Genomic DNA, 13,508 nt, shown 5'->3' with positions numbered 1-13,508 from the left:
AAAGAGCAAGAACCACAATTCTTACAGAGACAAAAGCATGCTGTCACATGGAGGAAAGAACTGTGGTGCCTTCCTCATGCTTCTGGATCTCTGACACTAACTTGAAACTAAGCTTATGTATATGTAAGCAGGCAGCTAACACCAATCCGTCACAAAACAGCTATGTCACTTCATGGTAAGGCCAACAGTTATTTTCATTTATATACTCAAGCACGCACCTAAACCCCAGCAACTACGGAGGCAGTTCCCTACTGCACTAAAAGGAGTAAAACTGCAAAGTTTATGAAAGTTTCCATTTACAATGAAATTTCAGCTCTTTAGTGGAAGCCTCTGGTAAGGAAGATGCTGAAACATATTCCTGCTTTTCAAAATATCTAATTTTCTAAGCAAAATGCATTTCATCATTCAGCTTTCTCCTGAAACAAAGCGCACAAATGGTACTTTCAAGAATCAGAAACTAAAAGAGAAAGGAGAGATCCACTTTTGGTATCAGACCTGTTCCAAAGTAAACGCATACAGCACAATACAGTGGTTACCTTTAGAAATGCCAGAGATCAACACTGCATGTAGCACTGGAGCTCTTCCGGGTGAGAAGCCAGAGGACACTTAGTAATGATGTGAGGCTCCGGACAGATAACACAGCAAGGCAACCAGTAAGACCGGGCACTAAAAGCACTGATGACCAGGATTGTATCTAAAGAAAAAAGTGCTTTCTGGTAAAGGAGCATGGATACAGCAAGGCTGGATATCCGAGTGCCAGCCCTGCTGCCTCCAAATTGTTTGGATTCCCTTAAAGAGAGGCAGAATATATATATATACATACATATATATATATACACACACACACACACAAAAAAAATAACCCACTACACACAAATAACCGCATGATTCACACCAAAAAGCAGTGGGCAGGGACGGATAAATGTAATAGGCAACCAAAGGCTCGGCAGGATGGGGTGGTGTGACAGCAGCAAGAGGGGAGGAGCAGCAGCTGGAGCAGAGCCACCTAGGCTCTGTGGGCAGCTTGGAGTGCACGGCTGTGCACATGATGAGCTGATATGTGAATGTGCAGCACAGACAGAGGTGCTGTGAAACAGCTGACAGCTCCAGAGATGAAACAGATGGAGAGCGTGGTCATACTAGGCTGCAAAGGACGTTCTGCGCTACCATTTCTGCTTGCACAAATCTGGCACTTGCACTGGGCACACTTTCACCATCCAGTAGCGAGCCTCTTTCCAAAGAGGTTCCCGGCCTTCTTTTTCTATAACCCATTTCAAATCCACTTTCAAGGCTTTTGAGAAACCTCCAGGAACACAGAAAACAGTACAGAATCTTGCATTCTCAGGACAGCAAGAAAACAAGAAAAACCCAACTGTCCTCATCCATATTTATGGGCCAGTATTTTTCGACTCTCCTAATACTTACTTTATTACTAAACACAGATTCCCATGTTCAAAACAGAGTCTTATCTAAAGATCGGGTTTTTTTTAATTGACAGAAATGAACTTCAATTTGGCACGTTTTAACGTCATGTTCTTATTCTGGTACCCAGATGATGCTAGATCTGTTACTGCCACTGCTGAAGCTCACAGTTATCAGATTGGCATGCTTGCCATGTGCTGCTCCGGGATACTTTCGGAAAGAAAAATAAATACTGTGTTCCTAAATAATTCATGTTTTCAGTAGTATCACCATTCACAAATTCCTATTTTATTTAATAGACTACCTGAAGGAAGCAACATTCCCTGCCAAACACAACAGATGAAATACTTCACACGCAGATTTTTCTTCTTCAGTGTTATTGTCCAAAATAGATCTCTCTGACATCCTCCAGCTTTTAGTGAGTCCCCATGTGAGGGGGGAAATGAAATTCAAAGTTGCAACAAGCTGTCACTAACACGTTAGCGTCTCATTTACCTCATTTATATACGTCATTGCCATTCATTTGTTATTAATTCCCCAACATGAGTTATGCTCTCATAAGTTTTGCTTCTTTAAAGTTAGAGAATGAATTACAGTTGTTCTATTTAAAGCAGCACCAAGAAACAGAATAAAATTAGCCCTGTCAACACAGGCTCTGCTATTTAAAAGCAAGAGATGTTGGAATGTTTTAGCCTTTTTAAGTCATTCTTGCTTTCCCCTGGAAGGCCCAACGAGCTGCCCGTTATGGGCAGAGCTAAAAGCAGGAGCCTGGCCTGGCCCCAGCTCCCACACCAAAAGGAGAAAAGGTTGCCCAGGCCCAAGCTCATGGCCATGAGAAAGCTGTGAGGATGTGTTCACAGCGATGCACAGCACAGGGATGTTTTGCGGCAGGCACTGCCCTTTGGGAACGATGGCACTGGGAAAGCCCAGGGGATGGTCTGGGATGACCCCAAAGTGTAAAGGAGGGGCTCCGGGGAGGCAAAAAGCCTTTCAAAACAACATCAGCAAAGGCCACAGTTGTACGCATACTCCAAGCTGGTGCCAGCCAATGTTGTTTCTGAAAGAAGCTGTCCCGCCTTCCATCCAGCCATCTGCTGGTTTCACTGCCACTCAACGCCCCGTGCCAGCACAAGGAGCTGTGCAACCCAGATAGAACGACTGCACTGGACAAAAATTCTTCCTTTAAGGTGATCTGGGGAGGCTAGCTCTGCCCGCATCGGTCACAAAGAGAACAAAGGGAGCAAGGGTTCAGCAACTAGGCCTCGTCTCTTCCATTTGGCTCACAGAAATTAATTGTAAATCGTCACAACACACACACAGTAAAAAATAAGGAAATATTTCCTAATAAGGAATAAAAACTGAATATTGGAGTTGTTCTTCACTCCAGGATTTCCTGCCATTCAAGGAGGGCAGCAGCAGGCTCCCAGAGCACCAGGCCGAGATTCAGCCCTGATCCGCTTCCAGCAAGCAGCACAGTCACCAGGGGGAAACGCCTTTCCCTGACAGGAAACAATACAGGGCGGGTAAAACTGTGCATGGATGTACAGAGATAGATACATATGACACCTGTCGATGACTGTCTACATAAGCTATGCGTAAACATAAATACATCTGCACACTTAGAACAGTTACTTCTAACTTTTGCTTACACTAACAGTGGGAGACCAGCTATTAAAGTTTAAGATCAATAATAACAAATCACTTCCACTTCAGCTGCACATTATTCAACTTTTAAGGACGCAATTACTTTATCAATTGCTCTGTCCCACATTTTGCAGCACAATTTGGAGACTTCCCATGCTTAGAACATTCGCTTAGTGTTGAATGTCTTGCAGGGGCGTACAAAAAAAATTTCATGAGCTCAGCCCCTTCAAATAACCCACTTTATTTTATTTGCAGAAGGGCTTCTTCAGACAATCCAATTATTTGTGTTGCAATACTTATTAAAATTACTGTGCAGGCAGCCTTAAGACAGATAGACAAACACACAGATCCCATTAATCTCATGTAGAGAGAGGGGTTGAAATAAAGCTGTATTTCTCCTCAGTCAAGAAGGCTGGAGGGCTGTGCTGGCACTGAGAACGGAGAGGAGCTCAGAAACAAGATGGAGACCAATTTTTTTACGCAGTCTGACAGCGATAGGACAAGGGGAATGGTTTTAAACTAAAAGAGGAGAAATTTAAATTAGTTAATAGGAGGAAGTTCTTTACTCTGAGGGTGGGGAGGCACTGGCTCAGGCTGCCCAGAGAAGCTGTGGGTGCCCCATCACTGGAGAAAAATCAAGGCCAGGTTGGATGTGGCCCTAGGCAGCCTGAGCTGGTGAGTGGCAGCCCTGCCCACAGCATGGGGTTGGAATTGGGTGGGTTTTAAGGCCTCTTCCAACCCAAATCATTCTGTGATTCTACCCACATGCTGGGATGTCTTCCAGGCAGTACACCTAATGGAGGTCAGCTTGGTCAGCACCTGGAGGGCTCACAGCACAATGTGTGATGGATGAGCTCAACTGGTAGCCCCACACAGCACACTCTTGCTTTCAGGGTCTACCTGTAAGTGATGTATTTCACTTTACTGGTAAGAAGACAAAGTAGCAGCTTGCTGAAAAGCTAATGATGCTCTAACAGTGCTGTGCAGTGAAATGACATTTCAAAGCTTTAGCTTACTTCCATCTTTCCTTTCTTTTGACATTCCCTAAGTTTCACGGCCATGCAAATCATTGTCCTCTTAAAGGAGCTTCCTGGTTTTAGAGGCTTCTACCTCCTGAAGTAAAAGCACTCACAGGCACCTAAGCATCTTCTCAGCTTTTAGTTGGCACTTCCACCCAGATGGATTCAAGAAAACACTGTTTTAAGACTTGCTAAACTAACTTGCACATAGAAGCCCAAGCACAACATTTTGCTGCAATGTTTTGGATCATTAAATAATTGTGGACAGAGCAGGATCAACATTTCAGGGGTCACTGAACAAAAAATTTGCTTCCTCCTTCGTTAGTTAATGGTTTTTCCAAATTAAATTATACTTGGTCTAACAAAAGACGTGTCCCACTCCAAAACACATACAACTGTCTGAAAGTATAATCTAATCACAGACAATATCTCGAAGTTTGGCTCTTTCATGGCCAAGAGGTACAACTTAAAGTAGCAGAGAACAGGAGGAGTTTCTAACAAGACAACTGCATAAAGTTTCCTTGAAATTGTAATACACTTTCAGCTTTAATCCAAGAAAATCAACTCTTTAATTTTAGGGATGCTGAAAAGACTTCCTATTTTTTTAAGGAGCCTTGGGAGGCAGTCGCAGAGGGGCTTCACCTTTGAGAACATGGAGGGATTTTTATACTGAATTGTACAGCAAGATAAAGGGCAGTGAGTTTATTTTCTTTTTTGCTGGTGTATGTTCAAAACCCTGACTTTTGCTAGGCTCTTTTTGAATCACATCAATCAAATTAAATATAGTAATTAGACATGATCAGTCTGAGCCAGCAAAGGAGCTGGCTGCTAAATGAGATGTAGAACATCAATGACCGGTGATGGCCTGCACAATGCCTGCAGCCAGGGTTAATGAGCACAACAGATCCCTCCAGACTTAAAAGCTACAAACACAGGTAACGAATCTTGTTAGTACATGCAATGCTGGAGAGCAGATGTTTGCCCATTTGAATCCCACTACAACAGTTAATTTCTCTAACTGTGGTTTTTGGAGAAGGAGACAGCTGTTGGCGCATAAAACAGATGATCGTGATGAGGCCCAGGATGCAGAAAAAGATGTGAACAGTCTTCCTGTATCCAACTCTTCAAGCAACCTAGACTGCTGCCTGAAAGGCCTCTCTATTTGCTGCTCCATTGGTGTCCACTCATCACACATGGCAATGAACAGGTATTTCTGTTCAGACTTCCCACCTCTTCCTTAACTCTACCTCCTTGCCTCCTTCCTGCAGCCTATTGCTTAATGCCACAGCTGCTCATTTCCTCTAGGGCTGAGGTGTATCCAAGGGGTGCTTTGTTACAGATATGTGTACGTATACATAACCCCTTCTAACTCCTATGCACACAAATACATCCTTCCAGGAAGATAAGGGAAAGGAATAAAGAAAAAAGAAAGATGAAAAGATTTGTAGCTAGGTAAAAGACGATGAGGTTTGTGATAAGCATTAGTTCCCGTGGAAGGTCATTCTCCTGTCATGGACTGGAAAAGTTCATTCAAAACGGGTGGTGTTTTCCATTAATTTAATCTCAGAGATTCAATTCAATTATCTGATTTCTTAGTTAAAAGACAAGTAAAAGCAGAGTGTGAGCAAAAGCTCTGGTCATATCCAGCTGCAAGAAAAAGGGAAAGGGAAATGGGCTAAGGATACATGCTCATTTGCCAAAGATTATAAAAGATACTGAGGCTTTGGCATATCTACGCCAAAGTTAAACATGCAAAAATGGGAAAACTGAGAGAATTAAAAACTTAAAAGCTTAGAGAACATGATTTTACATGTTTTCAAGATTAAACGGATTATGACAAGAATAAGAGAACAAGACAACGAACTCTCTAGGAGCAAGCCTTTCCTATCAATAACACTTTCAGAAAGGTCTTGCAGCATGTGATGAGCACTAAGCATGCTCTCAACAGCTGAAAAAAGGAACAAGACTCATCAGTAAGAAACACTCTTCGTGCAACGTAGGTCATTTAAGACGCAAAGGTGCGGGCTTGGTAGGAAAGCAGAAGGAAAACCAACACCCAAGTTCCTGCAGTATGGCTCTCAGTGTTGCTTTTCAAGCAAGTCTATATTGCCCTATAAGGTGACTAAGTGTCATTATGACTTCATTCTACAAGCAGAGGTGAGGACAAGTGGAGTTACCTGCAGGAAGTCTGAATGGAAGTACCAGTTCAGTGCCAACAGGGTGTGAAATGGAGACCAGTGGAGAGGCAAATAAAGAGGTCTTTCAGGCAGTGATCTCAATTGCTTGACAAGCTGGATACAGCCAGCTATATCCCATAAATAGTAACCAAGACAGAAAACCCAAATAAGCTGTAGGAAGAATGAGATCATTTTTACTTTTGAAATATTTAACATGAATATTTCTTACTGGAATGAGTTCTGGGCACAAAGCACTTGCACGGAAAGGACAGAAATCACTGCCAAGTTCTGTGTCCAGGAGTGTCAGTGCAGGTATCTGAATTGCTTCTTGGAGAGAGAAGGAGAGAGGATCCTCCCTGTCTCTCCCTCCACTTCGTTATTGATGCTTCCTCTCCTGGCCACGCACTCTTACTATTTTCCCGACACTGCAGCAGTCTGCAGTGACGCAGCCAAAAGGTGAGTCAGACAAATGCAGCTGTCTGACAAAACTGAGGTACTAGTCATCTCCATGTTCTGGAAAAAGGAGACTGCTCCTTCCCAAAACCAGTGAGCTGCTAGTCCCAGTTCCAAATGCACAGCTGAAAAATTTAGCGAAAGGGGAGTGATGGAGCACATGGATCAAGGGGGAATGGCTCTGCCTCTTTGGCAGGCACCTAGATTTAGATCCCGTTCAAGCAAGGCTTGGATACACTTGCTTTGGTGGAAGGACAGGATTGTCCTTTTTCCCAATAGCCAGGCACTTCAGGTGAGCTGTGAGTTCTATGTTATACCCTAACTCTGACAACTGGTAAAAAATCATGAACTCTTACCAGTGAAACACATTCTCATTTCACTGGCTTTTGCTGTCTCCTTTTGGAAGTGGGCTGATGGAGGGGGACAGCTCTGCAAAGAAAAAAAATCTCACATCCCCTTTACTTCAAGCTGCATCAGTATATAACACAATCACTTGATTTTGACGAAAATGGTTATGGTGAGGCATATCATGATGACCAACAGAACACCTATCCCCTAGTTGATGTCTCAGAGGCTGCACTCTTCACAAATAACCCTACCTATATTCACAAAGACCAGGAAGAGTTTGCAGTACGTACTGCTTTAGCTTGCACTAGAAGCCACACCATGTGCTACGCCACTTCGTTCTGGTGGTGTGTCAAACACAGAGCAGTGTGGACAGGCAAGTTCAAACAGCAATGTTAACATGGATCACAGGTCTACGCCATGCAGTAGAGAGAGAAACGTATCATGTTTTAATTCGAATGCTTTTCTGACCACTCAAAGAGCGCTGACAGCGAAGTCCAATGCCTGATTCACAGTAAAACAAGGGAATGCCCACCTTAAGATCCTCTCTGATTTCTCATTTATCCTGCTCTACTCAGCAGCTCTACCACCAGAGTTACCAGCTACGGCATCCCTAACACAGCCCCAGCAGCGACTTGAGGTGGTCAAATCTTTCCACAAAATAAAAACAGCTTAAATTCCTGGCATTTAGCAGTGAAGCAAGTGTTTAAATCACAAATAGTTTAAGTGTTCTGCTTCCATTTGTAGATGATATACGTACAGAGGAAGGATGGTTGTATATTTATAGCACAGGAAACTGCATTAAGTAAAAGATCATCTAGATTCTATTTTATTTCTCAAGAGTAAAAACAAATCCTACAGAAAATAAAAGAAAAAAGTCTACCTAGAGTGTACCTCAGTTACCCTGCAAGAGAGCAGATGTATCACTCACATACCTAGCAGATCACATCAGGAGGCTTAATGAGTTCATATACACAAAGAACTCGGGCTCTTCAGAAGAAAGAAGTTGATGGAGTATTAAAGAGCTATTTATTAAAGGACTCATTTCAGCTGGCCCTGAAACTTTAAATGCACGTGGCCCCTTCCCACTTCCCTGAGCTGTTCACTTCATCAGATAGGAGAAAGAGTTAACTTCTGCAGCCAACTGCAGAAGGGGCACTGATCTGTGTATCACGGTTGGGAGGGCATGTGGCAAGACAAACAAGGCAGATGTTTTTCAGTGCTCCAAGGACAGGGCTGAAGTCTCATTCTGATTTCAGAAAATGCATGGGAAAAGGAAATAGAGAGAGGACAATACTAACATACCGTAAATTGCCAAGTTTCATGATTGCATTTCCAAGCTGGGCTACGCTCACCCTTGGCTTAATGTTGCAGCTGGGAATCCAACTGAAAGTGTTCATTTGAATGAGTCCCCAGTCCATGTTTACACATTCTGTTGCTCATATGCAAATAACATTAATCAGCTGTCTCTTAAAGAAAGATAAATGCACAACATTTGGGAAGTTCTACCAGTTTCCTGGTAAAGCACCAGGAGCATACGTAATATAAGGGATGTAGTTTGTCACATTGATTTAACACAGGGGAAGGCAGAGGGCCTCTTAATTTCATGAATCACTAGGAAGCAGATGCTCTACTATATTCTCTTCACTTCATCTGAAAATACAAAGGGAATTAAAAAAAATCGAGTGTAGTAATATAGCATTAGTACAAAATCAAAATCATTTAAATTTGTGATTCCTCAGATGATTAATTGATGCTTCAATTGAGTCTTAATACACATTTCAACTGCAGTCGTGTACAAAAATATAAAACAAAATAAAATCCCTTTCTTTAGAAGTACCCCAGCACTCTGAAAAGGCCTGTGCAAAACCCAGCACCTTCTATTCCACAGGTCATGTCTCAGCTGATACTGAGACATACCTAGGGCATAATAAATAATAAAAGTTTCATTACTCTCTGCAGGCTTAAGATGATAATACTGAGATGGGAGTAGGATCTGGAGGCTAGTCTGGTTTTTTTTGTTTGTTTGTTTCTTCTAAATTTCCTTGAGTAAAATCTTATGAAATAAATCAGTAATAAAATAAACTATAGGAACTTCAGCAGATCTTGGTAGCACAGGGCAGCTGCAGGGCTGACAATCTCCAGAAAGGAGGGGGCCCTTCCATTCTTGCCTAAAGCTGCAAAGGTCTCTCGGGGTTGTTACCAACCCTCAAGCTGCTTTCCTTTCCTTCGGGATATTTCTCCTGCTAATAATACTGGAATGCATCTTCTGACAAATTAGAGCTGCAAGCTTTATTCTGTTCCCAGTGTGATGTACCTGCCTCCCAGCTTTCAAGCAAATTATGTTTCACTCCCTTATATAATTCTCTATCTAACTCCTGAGGTACTTTGCAAAACCAAGAAATCAAAGCACATCATTTTGTAAAGCAAGTCATCAGAAGCATCACCACTGATTATGAAAGAAAGTAATTGAAACCCAGGCTCAATCCTGAGAGGACTTTGAGATGGAAAAGCAAGGAAAAATTTATCCAGAGAAACCTGCCTTGTAACAGTGCCTGCAGTAGACTGGGGAACAGATTCCTTCCAACTCCAACCATTTATAGTAGTATTAATAATAATATTAATGTATCCAAGATAAGCTTTAGGCTTACAAAGCATTCCTCACACGTAGCTTGCAAAATATCAGGGCAATTTCAATCTGATTTTAAAAATGAGGAGACAAAACCAGAGTACCCCCCCAAAAATCTCATAGCTAAGTTCAGTACTCCTCAGCACTCATCTCAAGCATTCTCTTGTCTCAAGTATACACAGTATTACTGCCTTCAATTCCTTCTGCTTTTCACATCTACAGAATCATCAGATAATCATTAAGGTTGGGAAGACCACTAAAATCATCTACAAATAGATTACCATAGATTGCCAATAGATACCACAGATTTTTCAACGTGAGTGAAAAAGTAAATATCTCTACGAGATGATCTTAAGATTTAAAACAAAAAAAAATATACTACAGCCACGTACACACCACCGTAACAGAAACTAAAGTACAAAGTGCAGTTCATATAACCTGAAGGATGAGCTGAGAATTGGAATCGTTGCATCAGTCCTGATTCTTGTCTTCCGTTTAGTGTTACAGTCAGATCAGGTCAGCACTGGGGAAAGGCAAGCTCTTTCTCTGGCAAGCCTTCACACAGGTATGTGCTTGAAAAATACAATTTGTATAGTATTTTATTATAGATGAGAAAAACTTTTTATGGAACTCTGTTTTTAAATAAACACTAAACGGCACAACCAAGTATGGGAAAACCTAGAATTACACAAGGAAATGAGGAAAAAAAAAGCCAAGAACAAAGCATATATGACCTGAACCCTGGATTCTTCAGAGGTGCTCCTGCTGGAGCTCTGCCTGCTTATGCTTGTGTTTACACTGCACCCTGGCACTTTTGTAGCTGTGATTGAGGAAGCATATTCTCACGTTCTTCTGGAAAAAAAAATGTGTATACTCCAACAACGCTGTTGGCAAAAAAGAAGTCTGTGAATTCACAAGCTTTTGCGTGTACCTGCAGGGATATTTTGCCAAGGTGAGGCCAGTGGATTTTGTTGAAATTTCATCTGCCATAGGAAACCACTCAGAATTCACATTGACACAGCAGTCAGGAGCAGCTACGGGCAATCAGGCCTGCACTACTGCAAGGTCACAGGGGCCTTGTTTGCTGCCATCTTCTCCTGAAAAACATGCCAGCCTTTGTTCTTTGTTGCACTTGCACAGTGCTAAGAAGTCACCCTCGTGAGGTAGAAGCAAACATATCCTCCTAAGACAGCTCAGAGGGAGCCCTTTCGGAAAGGGCTTTCTCACCCCTGTTGACTACAGAAGTAGGCTCTGATGACTAGCTGCCTTGGATATGCAGCTTTTAAGCATCTGAGTAAGGGTAGATGAATTCTGCCTGACAGCTGATACAATTTCAGCCCTCAGCACAATTAGTGTACCTGGAATTCATCTTTAGATCTAGCAATTTGCTTCTCCCAATCTTCCCAAAAACCTATAACTGTTGGTCAAGTCAATAACGTACTTCTCAAACACTTCTTGAAACCAAACAGCAGTCCTATGGCATGGATTTGACTTTCAGTTAAATACGTTTTAAGTGCAAAGCCAACAAATTTGGTGGCATCCCAGCCCAACAGAGCAGCAGAGGAGAACTGGAAAACTGTCTCTAACATGGATACATCTGGCTCCCAAAAACCTTCAGAGAACTGGAATCTGACTCAGGTCTGAGCATCTTGTCATTTCTACATCCTTTAACTCCGGGCATCTCACAGATAGTAAAAATATCTTCCACAAAGAACAAAAGACAGAGATTTGAAGTTCTCTATATAGTGTTCACTAAAAATACCTCTTTGAAGACATCCTTTGCCAAGTAAGTGCCAAAAGAACAAAGGCTGAATTATAATGTTGAAATATTTGCAATGTGTGTTTGCTATGTTTCTTGTGAAACGTGGCTGGCTGTTGGAGATGGCGTCTTTCAGCTCAATAGCCTGGTCCAAGCAGTAACTGGAAACAGCTCTTTGGTGGCTTATGTGAAATGAGTCAATGGATCTCCATCCAGCTCTCAATAAATTAGGAACCATAAAAGCATCAGCAGGAGTCACTTCCTTTGTTGATACCATTTGAAAGGCCAAGGACTGAATAAGGTGGGAAAAAATGAATTATCCTCCCTCAAAATAGCATGCTTCTTCAAAACATGAATTGTTTTTACCAAGCATCTTTTGTTAAAGTATCCTAGTGCCTTTTATAGAAATATGTAGCTTAGCTGAGATTGTGTAAAAAAAAAAAAAACAACGTAGGTCGCTAAAAAAGTAATGCCTCCTATTTGTTTTCACAGAAACAATAACAGATACAAAGAGCACTATAACACTATTTGATAGACCAGATTCTCAGCTACAAAACACTGTTTTTCATCATAGTCATCACCATTATCTGATTTACATGGATGAGCTGATCGAGATGCTCCTAATTTTATGGTGTAACAGCTGTACGTGGCCATCCAGAATGTAGCTTGTTTTTCACATCACTGTAGTCACTGCTGAAACGCACCACCCATCTCCTCACTGTGCTCACATCCACTGTTTGGTCCCCATAAGTGCTCAGCAAGCATTAACAAGTGTCAGTGCGTGCCATTTTTTCCTGCATGGAGGAATTCAGCGACACACCTTTGCTTCATGTACTCTTCCATGTCAGACACTATTTTATTTCCATGTCAGACTGCCCCTCTGCTGTCATCTGTCACATGGCATCAAAATGCAGTGGAATACTGGCAGGAAGGTTCAACCTCTACTGCCTTGCCACCAACAGCCACCTCTGTCACCACAGGCCAACATCATAAAATAGGAGGCATTGCTTTCGGAGCAGCCCTCATACATGTAATCCTACACTTTCTTAGTAGGAAAAAACAAGACCTGCTGACTTTCAACATGCTACCACTGTGCAAAAGGAAGGCCAGTCAACAAGAACATTCTTTTCTCACATGTTAACTGCACGTCTGCTTTCCAGAGCCAGTAAAAGCTTAACAGTTCAGAATTTTTCCTTAAGGAAGTCTAGCATACAAATATAGACTCTCTTTGAGCAAACCGCTCAGTTCCAAGGCTATATATCATTATAAATTTTGGCCTAATCTCATGCCAGAAAAGAGGCATGAAGCAGGTAACTGAAACTTAGGACATAAAAAGAAAAATAACAGCATCTTAAACTTCTAAAAAGAGTCATTTTAAGAGGATACAAATAGTATAGGATCAAATGCTTTGATCACAGACTTAATTTCTCATAATAAAATCTCACACCCTCTGAAAAGCATGATAAATCCCAGCAAATTAACCTTGCTGGAATTCAGAGCAGCTGTTTTGGGAAAAAAAAATGAAAAAAACAAAAAGCAACACCCATTCAGTGGTATTAACTAATCTGAACTCTGTTACGTTTGGATGACACAACTGAACATAAACACGGTTAATATTAGGGAACTGGTGCTTCACAAATTTAGGAATGCCAGCTGAGAGAAAAGAATGCATTTCATTCAAAGATGAAAGCCTTCTGAATTTTGGTGCTTCATAAACAGCTGCTGAACCAACTGAATGATGCCTGTGAAGCATGCAGGGTCAAACGTGTCCAGAACCTCAAAGAGCACAAGCTCTTTCAATGTTGAAAAAGGACTTACAAAGAGACCTCGGTACATTCCTGTATTCTCTCTCTTCCTGGCACTTAAAAAACATCCCCAGTACCTAGAACAGAGCCTGGATTATCCTTTGTCAGTCCTCTCTCTTGAAACTGATGAGATTTATGCCACCATACCCAATATGGGAAATGGTTTTAGCCTGACGTCAGTAAGAGAGGGTTCTTGCTTAGAAGCAGCATTGAGTAAGATATCACAGAAAGCCAAGAATTGCAAAGAAATTTGTG

This window comes from Numida meleagris, chromosome 1 (assembly GCF_002078875.1).
Source record: "Numida meleagris isolate 19003 breed g44 Domestic line chromosome 1, NumMel1.0, whole genome shotgun sequence".
Classification (NCBI taxonomy): domain Eukaryota; kingdom Metazoa; phylum Chordata; class Aves; order Galliformes; family Numididae; genus Numida; species Numida meleagris.
This window is presented reverse-complemented; position numbering follows the sequence as displayed.